The sequence below is a fragment of the Mizuhopecten yessoensis genome, unplaced genomic scaffold (genome assembly GCF_002113885.1).
Source record: "Mizuhopecten yessoensis strain PY_sf001 unplaced genomic scaffold, ASM211388v2 scaffold11179, whole genome shotgun sequence".
NCBI lineage: Eukaryota > Metazoa > Mollusca > Bivalvia > Pectinida > Pectinidae > Mizuhopecten > Mizuhopecten yessoensis.
This window is the reverse complement of record NW_018408919.1, coordinates 2,256,321-2,272,274: the sequence shown is the minus strand read 5'-3', so window position 1 is coordinate 2,272,274 and position 15,954 is coordinate 2,256,321. Positions and strand designations below refer to the sequence as shown.

The 15,954-nt window shown below is 34.7% G+C and overlaps 1 protein-coding gene across 3 annotated transcripts in view; it reads left to right on the top strand.

The window, feature by feature from the left end:
- The first annotated feature begins 2,254 nt into the window (after positions 1-2,254).
- Positions 2,255-15,954, top strand: part of LOC110440341 (protocadherin-9-like) — a 73,361-nt gene continuing 59,661 nt past the window's right edge. The window contains exons 1-2 of one of the 3 annotated variants that reach the window (XM_021483353.1): positions 2,255-2,324; positions 14,447-14,592. The gene's annotated coding sequence lies outside the window, so the exon portion shown is untranslated. Of the gene's footprint in view, positions 2,325-14,446; positions 14,593-15,954 lie in introns of those variants that run through there. The other 2 variants (XM_021483356.1, XM_021483357.1) reach the window with 2 other exon arrangements.

The following is a 15,954-nucleotide window of genomic DNA, read 5'->3' as shown; positions in this document are numbered from 1 at the left end:
GAGAGAGAGAGAGAGAGAGAGAGAGAGAGAGAGAGAGAGAGAGAGAGAGAGAGAGAGAGAAAGAGAAAGAGAGAGAGCATCACCACCTTGGATAATAGTAAAATTAGTAAGAAACGCAACAAAAATAACCAGTGCCCCTTTTGAGTGAACAAAAATGGCCCCTTTTTCATATTTTATATAACTTTACGAGACAAAATTGAACATGTCTTATCAATGATTCCTCTAGTAGATTCATTTTTATTTGCATTATTTTATAAGCAAGACGCAGGCATATAATTTAAAAAAACAACACATTATCTTACCTTGATGCTGGATCTGCTTGAAGTTTTCGTGAATACGGCCGGTGACTTGTCGGTGGCAGCAGAGTTTATTTGTAAAGAATCCGCTCAACTGGCCTGTGTTTATATCCACCAAAACTAAACAATTGATGAACTACGCATACACCGTCACGTGATTGTGATCCAACCACCGCCCTCCAATAACAACAACCCCATCAGCGATGCGTGAAGGACAAGGACCTTTTATTTACCGCAGATATAATGACAACTTAATTGTAGGCTTTTCGTACCGATTGTTTCGCTTTAGACTTGGTCAGTTTGCGGTCAGGTATTTATATATAAATAAATTTATGTTGGAAAAACTGTTTCACGTACTTGAGTTAAATGTGTCAATGAAATATAAGGGAAAAGAAACTGACCATATTAGAAATGCTCAAATGAATACATCGTTCAACATTAAACATTAAAACTATCTGATAGCAATAGGTCAATGTTCGGAGAACTCAAGTTTAAGGGTCAAACTTCAACACACAAAAAAGTGTATAAGTGGCCAAGAATGTGGTAAGATAAACTTATTAATTAACTTGATTGATTGGGGTTCAGCGAACTGGTAGTCGGTCGAGTGGTGCAGCGGATGGTGCACTTGCTTACTAATTTAATTAGGGCTAATAAGAGTGATTGATATAAGTTGGAGACACTAATGCAATGTTGAGTGGCGAGCGTATCTGACCTCCACCCTCCAAAAAATGCGTTAAATTTTTCATCATTTTGGAGGTAGATTAATTTTCTTGTATTTCCGATCTACTATGCTCAAACGAACCACATACCTGCAAAGAGATGAATGGAAGTAAAAAAGGGCGTTGAGTCACAGTACCCCTTATACACGAATTCCCCGTTCAAAGTAAAACAAATCGCCATCAGATACTACTGTACCGTCAGGTGAATGAAGAGGATGAGGGATCGTGCTGGGGTTCAACACTGGGCACATGTAGTAGCCTCCCTTTCGCTTTCGCGAATCTAGTGTGTGTGTCATCAGCATTTAGTTACAGTTATAGGTGTTTTTTCAAATACTGAAATAAATAAATTCTTATTGTAGGTTATTTTGATTGAAAGTACGGTATATACTAGACAGGCCTATATATGGAGAATGTGAGTACCAGAAACTCACTAAACTCAGAGGACGGAATGAGAGATGGAAAGAACGTGGAATGAGATATGGAAAGTACGGTTGAAATGGATGAAATTCCTCCGAGAGAGAAATTCGTTTTTTATATGTAAAGGAGTTGACTACGTGGGGTACACTTATTTTGACAAATTATCGTTTACTTAATAAAAAGTGGTTAAGACATTTCAACTTAAAATTGAGGAAGTTTTGAAACCGTTATACGTTGTTCATGTACTTGTTGACATAAATGCATCGTTATAAAGTATTTATTTACAAGATCAGCCGCCAGTATGTCACTGACAAAGCGGTGTTATTCTTTAAAATATATATAATGAGCTCAACCAGAGTCTCCTAGTTAACACAGATTTAACACAGGTTGTTTATTGTTCCTTTTTTTCAAACAAAAAACAACAACAACAACTACAACAAAAATCCAAGGTAAGAAAATTTACTCTTAAATACCTAGAACACCCCAAAAACACCCAAAACGACCCCTGAACACCCTAAAAAAACAATCACAACGACTCATTAACACATTTATACGATTTTTTGAAATATATAACCGTTTGTATTTTGTAAAAAAAAAATCACACTACGAATAAAACAAACAAACAGGAAACGAATCACTACGAAATATTAATATAAAAAAAATAATTGATGTTGAATATTTTACAGGAACCAGGGACCTCGGTATTATCGTTATTTTCAGTATCTTAAGATTTTTACGGGTCATGTGTGAACTCAATAACCCCGGGCTGTTGATTTCATTCGGCGTTACTGCTCGCGCGCGAACGTCCACGTGCAAAACATGGTCGTTATGTAATGGGTGGATGGATAAAGATGGCAGATGACTGTGGAATTCTTGTTACTATTTGCCAAAAGTAAGTATTTTATGAGATCTATCTGAACTAATCATCAACGTTGTTCTCTGCTTGCAATCGTAAATATTTAGCCCGCGTTTTCTCTGGCCGCGACACCAGACTTGGGACATTTTGACAGATCTGTCAAAATGTCTACGTCGTGTGTCAGAGCCAGAGGGCACTACAGGGCAACATTAAAATTGTGACTCGCCCGCTCCATAACGGGGTAGCTCCGACCAGAAACGCACGTCAGCCTAAAGTTTGGATATTTTTGTTTTTATTGCTCGCGAAATATGCAGTTTATGAAATGTTCGATCGTGGTATGAAATCAAGGATTTGCACCTGCCTTCAGTTTGTGATGAGATTTATTTTACAATACTGGTACAGTACATATCAATGGGGGGTTTCAGTTTTTAAAACCAAACACAGGTTGCTTTTTCCCAAAAAAAAAGTGCTTTATTTTCCCAAAATGAGGAATAAAATGAGGATCACCTTCCTTTTTTCAATAGAAAATAATGCTATATTTTTTCCAATTCTTTACTACGGGTTATTTCCCTTGTATCACAAAGCATTTTAGCACCTGTTTATCACAGGGAGCTGAAATAAGACAGGAGCCGGTATAAACTTTCTATTTCAACACTTTCATATATGAATCGATGAGTGAATATCTTTGTATATGCCTCAGTTATTAATCTAATTAATAACATGTCAGTGGAATTTCTTATGCAAATATAAAAGTCATTTTCAATGTCCATATTGAAAAAAATAATGGCCATAAATATTAATAGGATTTCTCCTGCTAGGCAGGAAAGTGCAAAGTCATATCTACCAGGAATTTTCCTACAGTAGACTTGGGGTCAAAGAACTGTCCATTTCCTTAAAGTGAAATTGCTGAAATTGACAGAAATTCACAATTTGTTGTCCTAAATTCCCAATATATTATATTGTCCCTCCTTGTATAATATGGGTGGTTTATTGACCCCATTCCAAACACAATTGAACCTTTTTTCTCTTAAAACAAGTCAAAATTATCAAAATGTCACTGGTTTCAAGAGGACTGAAAAAAAAAAGTTTTTGGTGCAAAGCAGATTGAAAAATATCATTTAATGAGGTTTGGTTGTAAGAGTTACTTCCCTTGAACTATAATTTGAAACTCGCCAAACGACCAGCAAATATGGAGGTTGTGAATGAGAGGAGTTACTTCCCTTCCACTATATTTTAATAGACGTATTTAATAAAAAAAAAACACTAAACACTTTACCAATTTTAGCTTTTTCCATGATACTATACAAAATTGCAAACGAGGCCAAAAACTGGAAAATAAACTCGAATTTCTTGATTGAATGTGTATAATTATCTTGTAGGACATGATATTTTTCAATTACCCAGTCTCAGAATTTAGATTATACACAAATGGACTATGTAACATTGATTTCTTGTAGACCTGCTGAAAATTTCATAAACCAGACTTTGAACAGAAAAATTGTACATGTATATAAAGTGTTTTGATACATGTAACATGAAATGAAGAAAAAATATGCAAAATAAGGAAGGAAAGTTATTTTACAAAACAGTTTCCCCTCGCTGCTTTACTAATCAAGTTCTCATTAAATCATAATTTGGTCTATGAAGTAAATGATCTCCATAGACCTATAGTTATTTTCATTGTGATCTTGTTTGGGTAAACTGTAGAGTTTGTCAACACTGATAACTGGTTCATATATAAAAATTCATTTGATCTCTCATGTTTGTTCAAATGATTGACCTTGAATTTCAAGGTCACTGTGGTCAAATTTGCTAGACTAATTTTACAAGTTCTTTAACGAATATCTATGATGTCTAGGGTGATTATATTTGGCAAGTAACCTGCAGGAATAAAGGGCATTCAAATTCGTACAAATGAATGATCTTGAACAACGTTTAATGGTACAGGTTAAATTTGATATAACCTTTAAGAATAATTTGGGAAAACCAAAAAGCTACAGTGATCAGATGATTTTAGGCCAGAAGCATGGTTTGAAGGAGGTATCACATTTGTTGAAATGAAATCTCCTTTTAAGGAGATCAAAGGAAACCATAATCAAATATGGGATTTTGAACATTTCCTGCTTGCTTAAAATGCACTCATTTATGTAACACAAAACTTTCATAAAACATCTTTCTATAGTTTGTTTAAAAAAATAATATTTCTCAGAATATCAATAAAAAATTGAGTCAGCAGGAAACCAAAAGGGTTGTTTGGGAAACATGATCGAAGCACATGTGTTTGTTTTAGGACTAACTCTGAAACTTGTATACATGTCCTTGTTCCTTTTATGTTTTTCATCAAAAGAATATTTAAAACTGTTATTTTCTACCTTGATGGAAGTAATGAAAAACAAGGATTTGTTTTGGTAAGCTATCATTGAAGATTCAAACAAACTCGGCCAGTTTTCCACCCAACGATAGAGGTCTTCACCTAGCAACAAGCTTGATGTTTTGGTTACCTGTGTTTACAGTTTAGATGTTCCACAGGTGAGGGTTGCCTGGATGTAAGGCATAATTACCTGTCGGTATTATAATATACTTATCATAGACATGTATTAAACAATTACCCTCCATCTGACATTTTCCTTACTCTTCGTAATTCTGATAACTCATCAGTTAACTATGGAAAAGTTCAGGTAAATTATTGACAAAAAAGGAAGAATTTAAACGTTTTACCTAGCTGATGTGATATGTGGCCATCGTTATTTTTTTTTTCTTTAAATGACTTCTATGACAGGACAAGAAATTGTAGACTCCTGTTACCATAGCTAATAGCTTGCTGTGGATGAGTACATAATGTACTATTATAATTATGGAAATAAATGCCCTCAACTCACATTCAAAATGACAGGCCTATCAGTATAATTTGTTAAAACTTGAGATAACTTCTCCTTCAGAACCATGAAGTCAAGAATTATGAAATTTGTCCTCGAGCTTGCTTTGGCAATTATAAATGTCTAAGTTTGTACCAGAATATAACTTTGATCCAATTCCATGGTTCAAATGTGTTTAAAGCCTATAACGTCTTATAGGTCTACAAGGCCTAACAGTAATGATATTTAGCAGATAAAGGGCTACTATCTTGAAATGTACCTAGGTTGAAATAAATTACCTAGACCCATTTTCAATCTCACTCAGGATCAACTGTGTAAATTTCTAAGCAACTTCATCTTTGGAACGATAAGTCCTAGAGTCATGATATTCAACCTGTAGCTTGCCAGGATAAAATGTTATCATATTTGTTCTGATATTTATCATTGACCAATTTTTAAGTGTCATGCTGCAATATGCTATGACATCACAATGGAATGTCAAGGACAGCAACCCAGCCCATCAGGAAAGAGATACCAACTGAATTGTATGTTTTTTACTCCGATCATTTAGAATATAGGCTTTTGATCTGTTGGGCGTTGCATGCACTCAATTTAATGAAGTAGACTCTACATTGTTTTCATTATGGCCAAAGGATCCCAGCTGTACCGCTGCCCAAAACTGTAACTTCACATTGGAAACTGTTTTTACAGCATGACTTTATCTTTGATAAATCATTTCTGAAAAGAAAAACAATAACTTGTGTGACATTTTATGGAAAACAAAAAAAAACAAAAAAACAAAAACAAAAAAAAAATGTTATCAACAACAGTGTTCTGAATGTGAACAGTCAGCCAGACTACACATGATTCATGCCATGAACATCAGATTGGTATAACTCGTGCTCTAACTGACCGAACTACTTGGTCAACTTTTGCTTTGGCACAATTTCAATATAAATATATCTGAAATGAAATTAAGGGGAGGTCACTGTATATAAACAAAAACAAAATGTTGTGGTACAGGGATCCTTAAGAACATTTATCAAAATGCTATCGAATAACAGTTTTCAAAAACTAGGCTATAATAAACAGCATTTATCGTTATTAGACACAAGGCTAAATATATGGAACTTGAACTGATTTTGCATGAAGGTGAGAACATCTTTTAATTATTACTCGTTATTTGAGAGGTCTTAACATTTTGTTTGAATTTATGCAGTGAACTTCCAATTATCAGTTGTACTATATATCAAACTACTCTGATCTCTGTGTTTATACATTGAAATCTACCACAAGGTACCTGCCACTTTGTATTAACTTAACAGAGTAAAGAAACTAGATGTCTTGGACTATAATGGCATTCCCCTGTAATCCTTGGGGTATGTTAGGTCTGTCTTGTCTCAGACTCATGTTTATTCATAAGCCCTTGTTTACATGTCTGAGTTCTGCATTACTGTTTCCAAAATTTGTGAAACGATTTGTTAGCTTGTTAAATTTAAGAAACATTTTTTTTAGATGAATTAAAAAGTTTTGTAACCAGAAATACTGGTTTTGTAAGGTGATAAAACAATTAATTTGAAAATTTTATAATCAAAAGCAGTCAGCAGACTCATTATTTAGATAAGAAAATTGAGTGAAATTTTGTAATTTTTATTCCAAGTGCTAAGCTAACAATGCCTTGTTGATTGGGCCAGGCTGCATGTCTGTGAAACTTTCCAGTGGAAGGTATTTATCAGCTTCTTAATGTGGAGATATGGAGCTGCAGCATTTTGAAGTATGTCTGTTCACATTGAATTAACAATGGTTTTCTTGATGTTGGCGCGGTCTTGTTTTGCTGACTCTTCTATTTCTACATTTTTTGTGTCTTTTTTGTTGTTGGCGTTGAATTTATTTCTTTTCTTTTACTGTCCTTAGATTAATTCTCTCCTGTAACGTTAGCAATTGTTTATGGACAGGGTGATAAATAGACTAATAACAGGCCAAAATGGGCAAATATTTATATATATTCTCCCATAACCAGCAGTACTATATCATTTTCCATGCCTATAAAGCATTGGAGGTTGGTAACAATCTCATCAGTTTTTGTATTATATGATCTTGTGTTACAATGTTTTTGACTGATACATTCCTTGGACTGGTATATATTTCAATTGTTGAACCAAGTTCATCAAATTTTTATATGTCGGAACTCTTTTGCAAAGAAGGTGTATTTTATAGGGTCTTTCATATATCTTTGAATATCCTGGTATAAGTTGGTCATGTTGCTTTATTTCCCTAATCATTTGGTCAGAAGGATTATGGCTGGAGACGTTATTCTGAGATATTAAATACCACCTCCGTATGATATTAACTTTGTATCTAATGGAATTGTCTCCCCTTAAATAATTTATTATATGCTGCTTCTTTGGTGCGCTTGGGGTCGCTGTTACTACCCGGCAGGGGGGTGACATCCGACACCTTAAGAGAATCAATTTCTCCTTTAAAATCTTGATGTAGCTCTTTCATGCTAAGAGTTTTTGATAATGACAGGTAATTCACTCATAACTTCGGATAAAACCAGCGCAATATGATTAACCTGTTTATCGTTTAAAGATGGAGGAGGGTATAATGATGCGAAACAGATTACTTCTATTCATTACAAATGTTTAATTTTTACGGCTAAATGGTTCGGCTTTATCAACAGGTAGTTTAATCACGTTCTAAACAGATAAGCTGAAAATGTTGGTTTTGCCTGACAAATTCACACCATCCATTATGATATTTTACATTACCGTCACAGCCATAGGTCCCTTTGTCCGGATATCTCGGACAGAAGGTGATTGGACTCTAAGGAAAGTGAACGAGGCGTCCAACTGTGGAATAAATGAACAGCATCATCAGCAAGGATACGCACCAGTAAATGCGTGAAATAGAACTGACAGATTTTTATGTTTAATAAAAAAGCATCTAAAATTAATTTAATACTTGATTGAATAATAAAAATTGAATTTCGTGTTTTACATCATGTAAAGTTTCCCTTCACATCCCCGCACATTATTTTTCTTAAAAACTCTTACAGATTCAAGGGTAAGGTATACCCCAGTAATTAGGTTCTGGTTTTTATCAGTTTCATTCGCAACAAAAAGAAAAGTCAGAAAATTAATCTGTAATATTTTTCTGCAAACACTTTGTTTCTAACTGACTGAGCTGCCCGGTCAGATTAGCTATACTATCCCTCTAACTGACTGAGCTACCCGGTCAGATTGCTATACGAACCCCTCTAACTGAATGAGCTACCCGGTCAGATTGCTATACTATCCCTCTAACTGACTGAGCTACTTGGTCAGATTGCTATACTATCCCTCTACCTGACTGAGCTACCCGGTCAGATTGCTATACGAGCCCCTCTAACTGAATGAGCTACCCGGTCAGATTGTTATACTATCCCTCTAACTGACTGAGCTAACCGGTCAGATTGCTATACGAACCCCTCTAACTGAATGAGCTACCCGCTCAGATTGCTATACTATCCCTCTAACTGAATGAGCTACCCGGTCAGATTGCTATACGAACCCCTCTAACTGAATGAGCTACCCGCTCAGATTGCTATACTATCCCTCTAACTGACTGAGCTACCCGGTCAGATTGCTATACTATCCCTCAAACTGACTGAGCTACTTGGTCAGATTGCTATACTATCCCTCTAACTGACTGAGCTACCCGGTCAGATTGCTATTCTATCCCTCTAACTGAATGAGCTAACCGGTCAGATTGCTATACTATCCCTCTAACTGACTCAGCTAACCGGTCAAATTGTTATCTTATCCCTCTAACTGACTGAGCTACCCGGTCAGATTGCTATTCTATCCCTCTAACTGACTGAGCTACTTGGTCAGATTGCTATACTATCCCGCTAACTGGCTGAGCTACCCAGTCAGATTGCTATACTATCCCTCTAACTGACTGAGCTAACCGGTCAAATTGTTATCTTATCCCTCTAACTGACTGAGTTACCCGGTCAGATTGCTATACTATCCCTCTAACTGACTGAGCTACCCAGTCAGATTGCTATACTATCCCTCAAACTGACTGAGCTACCCAGTCAGATTGTTATACTTTCCCTCTAACTGACTGAGTGACCCAGTCAGATTGCTATACTATTCCTCTAACTGACTGAGCTAACTGGTCAGATTGTTATACTATCCCTCTAACTGACTGAGCTAACCGGTCAGATTGTTATACTATTCCTCTAACTGACTGAGCTAACCGGTCGGATTGCTATTCTATCCCTCTAACTGAATGAGCTAACCGGTCAGATTGCTATACTATCCCTCTAACTGACTGACCTACCCGGTCAGATTGCTATACTATCCCTCTAACTGACTGAGCTAACCGGTCAGATTGTTATACTATCCCTCTAACTGACTGAGCTACCCGGTCAGATTGTTATACTATCCCTCTAACTGACTGAGTTACCCGGTCAGATTGCTTTACTATTCCTCTAACTGACTGAGCTACCCGGTCAGATTGCTATTCTATCCCTCTAACTGAATGAGCTAACCGGTCAGATTGTTATACTATCCCTCTAAATGACTGAGTTACCCGGTCAGATTGCTATACTATTCCTCTAGCTGACTGAGCTACCCGGTCAGATTGCTATACTATTCCTCTAACTGACTGAGCTACCCGGTCAGATTGCTATTCTATCCCTCTAACTGACTGAGCTACCCGGTCACATTGCTATACTATCCCGCTAACTGACTGAGCTACCCGGTCAGATTGCTATACTATTCCTCTAACTGACTGAGCTGCCCGGTCGGATTGCTATACTATTCCTCTAACTGACTGAGATAACTGGTCAGATTGCTATACTATCCCTCTAACTGACTGAGCTACCCGCTCAGATTGCTATACTATCCCTCTAACTTACTGAGCTACCCGGTCAGATTGTTATACTATATCCCTCTAACTGACTGAGTTACCCGGTCAGATTGCTTTACTATTCCTCTAACTGACTGAGCTACCCGGTCAGATTGTTATACTATCCCTCTAACTGACTGAGCTACCCGGTCAGATTGTTATACTATATCCCTCTAACTGACTGAGCTACCCGGTCACAAAAGTGTCCTGGTCCAACTGTGCTAACAGATATATCCTTCATAAAAGTAAAGGGAGTTGACTGTATATAGGAGAAACCACAGTGCATTGGATATGGGATCCTTATTACAAAAAGTTCCACACCATCTTAAAAATGATAGGTCGTGGTAATCTATGAATATCAAACTTATGCGTAATAGTAATCTCTTTTAGACTGTCATTCATTGTTGAATGGAAGAGAAAAAATGTCAATTATTTTTGAGAATGACTCCTAATTATATATATAAATGACTACTTCGAAAAACCCTCAGTAAGAAAATAAGAAAATTGGGAATTTTTTAGTTTTAATTTGTTGCGACTGTGAGGGGTATTGAATTCAAATGAATTCATTTACTTGACCTCTTTAAAAATGTCAAATTTTCTTTAGAAAAGGCTCCAGTTTTACCTTGTGTAATTCATAAATTACAAACTAGACAAATATTGTTTTTAGATTTTGTATTGACAATTTCAGGAAATTAAGCAATACAAAAATGCATTTAGAGGCATGAAAATGAGGAGGATTTGACTCCTTATTAATCAAAGACTCTATGCCCAAGACGACAGTTGTCAAAAATGACACAACTGAGGTCCGGTTTTGTTTTCAAATGAAAAGACAAAATAATTTGTGATTTCTTTTTTAATGGAAAATATTTATTTTATTGACACAATCATCTGCTGCACGTGTGAAAAGAAGAGATATAAACCTTGCTGTCCATTATATATTATCACTGACATGTTTTGATGATGTTAGGTCTTGGGTGAGTTATGTATTTTGTAAACAATATATATTTTATTATGTCATTTCTGTCTTGTAATTAAATAAACGACGTGATTTTAGGCGAACTATGTTACGTTTGATGCTAGAGAGTAATGCATCTCTAGCTAACTTTCTCTTTGACTATCCTTGTATACTAACTTACATCATAGAAAATAAACAAACTAAATTTGTTTTCCATGTCTGCTTCACAGCGGAACATGACAGAAAAAATACTACAGACTAATATTTACGCCAGATATTTTTTCTCAGTAGAGAATATTAAGCAGGATTTAGGAGTTTGTTCAATGTTTCTCTGTACATTGAGACCTGTGAGATGTTCTGGTTGAATTAATAGCTGTTTTAGAATCAACAAACATTGTTTTTCCTGTAGATTTAACATTTCCAGTTTGTTATGGGAATCGAGACGGGAAAGAAGGTGCAAGAAACGGCTGGGACGATATTAACGGAGACCATGTGTTAGGGGAAGCCCTTTGGCAGATGACATTTTACACTGGCCGTTATTGAAAAAACACTGGCTTAGAGACATTAGCCCTGTACAAATATTTCTACGTTCTGTCTTGTGAAGTAATTATGTGCTATAGAATGTTTACTGTATATTGCATATTGGGTTCCAGGCTTCATTCTTCAAAGCATTGTCAGCTAAATAAAATATACTTGAAAATTTATACTTTTTTTTTTTAGATTTTTAATAAAAAAAAATGTATAAATTTAAAAGAAGATTCCGATCAAAAATACACAAATTTAGAGGTTTAAAACAGTTTCAGAAAGAACAGTTATTTTTTTGTGTTATTTGAAGCAAAAATGAAATTCAAGACAAATTAATATAAGCTGATAATGCTTTAAATGAAAAGGGTATGAACTTAATAGAATAAAGCTTGGTTAGCTTGACTGATCATAAACTAAAATTTAAAATGAAAAATCACCAAATTTTTCTTAAATTTTAAGTGACAAATCAAACCTTTTTAATGTTTGGCATGTGATAACTTTAAATTACATCATGCTTTGTTCATTTTCAGTGTCAGAATTCAAGAAATAAGGAAATTGATTTTTTTGGGGGGGATGTGTTGTTAAGTTGCTGAGACTTGGAGCGGTGTACTGATGGGCGAGAGGTGGAGGAGGTTGCATGGGAGCAGTGACTTTGTGGGAGGGAATGACACAAGATTAAGTCCCCGGTAAAGCTCAGTAAAGGGAGGAACAGACAGGTGCATTTCAGGGCCCATAACTCAACGCACCTGTTGGGATGGCTTCCTCTGTGTTGTCAAAACAGCACAGTGTCGAAGAAAAATGTAGTTTTCTTTATACGTCTCTGGTCTGAACTAGATGTTTCACATACTTCTTAAGGTGTTAACATTCCATATATGTTCTGGTTTCCATATAATACCACATAACAGACTGAAGTTGAGGAAAAGGCTAGGTTTTATAGTATTGGAACATTCAAAGAATGTCAAGTTATTATGAAAATCTCTGTGCTGACAATTTATGGTAGAACCAACATAATTATTTATTCATTTTTTTTCTCGTCTGTTGAGAAACAAAATTTTCAAATATTTAAGGATACCCATACCACTGCCAAAAACTAACTACGTATGTATTTGAAACTTGGTTTTAATCATTCTTGGGGAAAAAAACATACCTCATGGGACTTTTTATTAAAAAAATAATACAGATGAAATACACAAAATATGATGAACAACAGTGTTCTGAGCGAAAAATATATCAGCAGAGCTAGATCAGGATCCAAACCCTGGACCTCAAATGGTAAACAAAATTACCGGGAGGTTACTGCACATATGGAAAACCAAAGTTGAATCTCTGATCCTTAAAGAGAAAATAATTTGCAGTACAAACGTTATTTTCATACACCGTCATTACATAGAATGTCCCTGTCTCAAGAATTTTGAGATTTTATCAAGAAAAAAATTAACTCTCGATTCAGCATACTTGAATTTGTAAATACTCAAAAATTAAGGCACTTATAATTTTGATCTCATGGAAGTCTGATCCTATATGTTTTAAATTTCATCTGGAGAGGCTAGAAGGAAAATACAGCCAGGATATTTTTACGAAATCTTAGAGGCTGAGGTAGCTGTTCTAGTCTTACTGTTTGGCACTGTATATCTCCCCTATGTGATGTACAGATTTGTTGGTAACCTTGACCCAAGATCATATCTCAAAGGTTAAGGTAATAGGATTGTGTCGCCATTTCCAAGTAGAATTTATTCAAATTTTGTAGTTAAATTGCTTTGAGGTAAAAAAAAAATTCTACCACAAAAAAATATAGGTTGTCAGAATTTTAAGGATTTTAAATGGAAATTTATGTAAAAAGGAGTGCATTTTGAGCAAAATAGTGTCAATAAAAATGATACTAACATAGATTAGTATTGCATTAATGTATATCAGTTTCATAAATGCTGAAATTGTATAAAATTAATTATCTATAAATGATTAAAAATTGACATTTTTTTATAAAACCATATACACATAGTAATTGCATGCAAGAGTTATCGTTCTTGAAAAACTTCACAGTAGTGAAATATGTAGCCGGTTTCCTGAAGTACAGAAAAATGGACACATGTGACTCATTGATTAAAAAACAACTGAATTAATGCCTGGATTGCTTTGCATTACTTTAATATTGAAAGAACACACTGTTCTGTCAATAACAAGCATATAATATTCATCACTTAAATATTAAACCTTAGATTATGCAGAAATTGCGATAGTGTCTCCCTACATGGGATTTTTAACTAGGGATGTACTTCCTATTTCCGTTTAGCAATACACTCCTATGACCTTAAGGTCATGGACCCATAGACTTGCCTCTTGTCTCTAGACTATTTAATTATATAGAAAAAATAAATCTCATTAGAAATGGGCTAGAAGTTTTGTCCCAAATATATTTGCTGGATTTTTTTTATTTAGGAGATTTTTATTTCATGGTTTGCATTTTATTTCAATGCAAAGAGATGTTTGATCAAATAAATCAGGTTAATTTTAATGAACATCATAGTTATAAATAATGGAAATTGAAAAACTACATTATGTACTGATCTAATTAAAATATGATTTTCTCATTACTCCCAGCTATTGATATATGTCACTTTGATTGAAAAACTACAACCAGTTTCCTGAAGTAATACTTTGGAGTCACAAGTTCATGTTTGTTTTTAGGTGAGATATTTAGCACACAAATCAATCCCTATAGGTAAACATAAATAGAACGAGGAATTAGATTGATAATGGAAGTGAAACGGCCGTGAGTTGTCTCTAATGATTGTTGAATCGGAGTCAATAACTCTATGTGTTAACTAAGTCAGGCTGGGTGGCAATATTTACCCTGAAATTAAATATTTTATGTTTTCGAAATATTTCCTTTATCATCAAATTGCAAAATCCAATTATGTCAACAGGTGCCCTAGATTGTTGGTGTGAGGTTGTGACTAGTGGTATCATCTGGTACTTAAGAGGACTCCCTGGAGCCAATCAGACGCTGGCTCTCTTTGGTCGTGTTTGTTCTGTACTCTAAACACCGCAGTACAGCCATATTGGTTTTCAGGTAAAACACTAGCGGAGTATTTAAATAGTATTATTTCCAAGTGTTAGAGATTCAGTGAAAGTGAGAAATCCAAATAATAAGTATTAGAGGGTTTCTTCAGGGGTCAATACTGGGGCCTATAGGATCACATGTACAGGCTGAAAAAGGTCAGTGGAATGAGTGCATTTTTACAGCAAAAAAATTGTATTTGTAATATTTGGATGAATTTTGAAATTGACAGCAAGTAAAAGTTGTCAGTGTTTGAAATATAAATTCACTGTCTATTGTGTCCTGACCACAGAAACATCAAAGGCACTTCAGTTTTAAGAGGCAAAAGGATTGTCATTATATTAACCAATCAACAATTGTAAATGTCTCATAACCACCCCTTCCCAAAGTCTGTATATCAGTGAATACATTGTTACATCTCCCCACAAGTCTGTATCAATTTATATACACAAAATATTATAACATCTTCAAACAAGTCAGTATAAAATTATGAACACAAAATATTGTTGCATCTCCCCACATCTCTGTATAAATCTATGTACACAAAATATTATTATATCTTCAAACAAGTCAGTATAAAATCTTTATATACACAAAATATTGTTACATCTCCCCACAAGTCTGTATAATATATATATACACAAAATATTGTTACATCTCCCCAAAAGTCTGTATAATATTTATATACACAAAATATTGTTACATCTCCCCACAAGTCTGTAGAATATATATATACACAAAATATTGTTACATCTCCCCAAAAGTCTGTATAATATTTATATACACAAAATATTATTACATCTCCCCACAAGTCTGTTAAATATGTATATACACAAAATATTGTTACATCTCCCCACAAGTCTGTATAATATATATATATTTATACAAAACATTGTTACCTCTCCCTAAAAATCTGTATAAATTTGTATACACAAAATATTTTTACATCTCCCCACAAATCTGTATATACCTGTGTACAAAAAAATCATAATGTTACATTTCCCCACAAGTCTGTATATAAATCTGTATACACAAAATATTGTTATATCTCCCCACAAGTCTGTATATACTATATATTGTTACATCTCCCCACAAGGCTGTATATTCTATATATTGTTACATCTCCTCACAAGTTTGTATATATTCTATATATTGTTACATCTCCCCACAAGACTGTATATTCTATATATTGTTACATCTCCCCACAAGTCTGTATAACCTATATATTGTTACATCTCCCCACAAGTCTGCATGTATATTCTATATATTGTTACATCTCCCCACAAGTCTGCATGTATATTCTATATATTGTTACATCTCCCCACAAGACTGTATATTCTATATATTGTTACATCTCCCCACAAGTCTGTATAT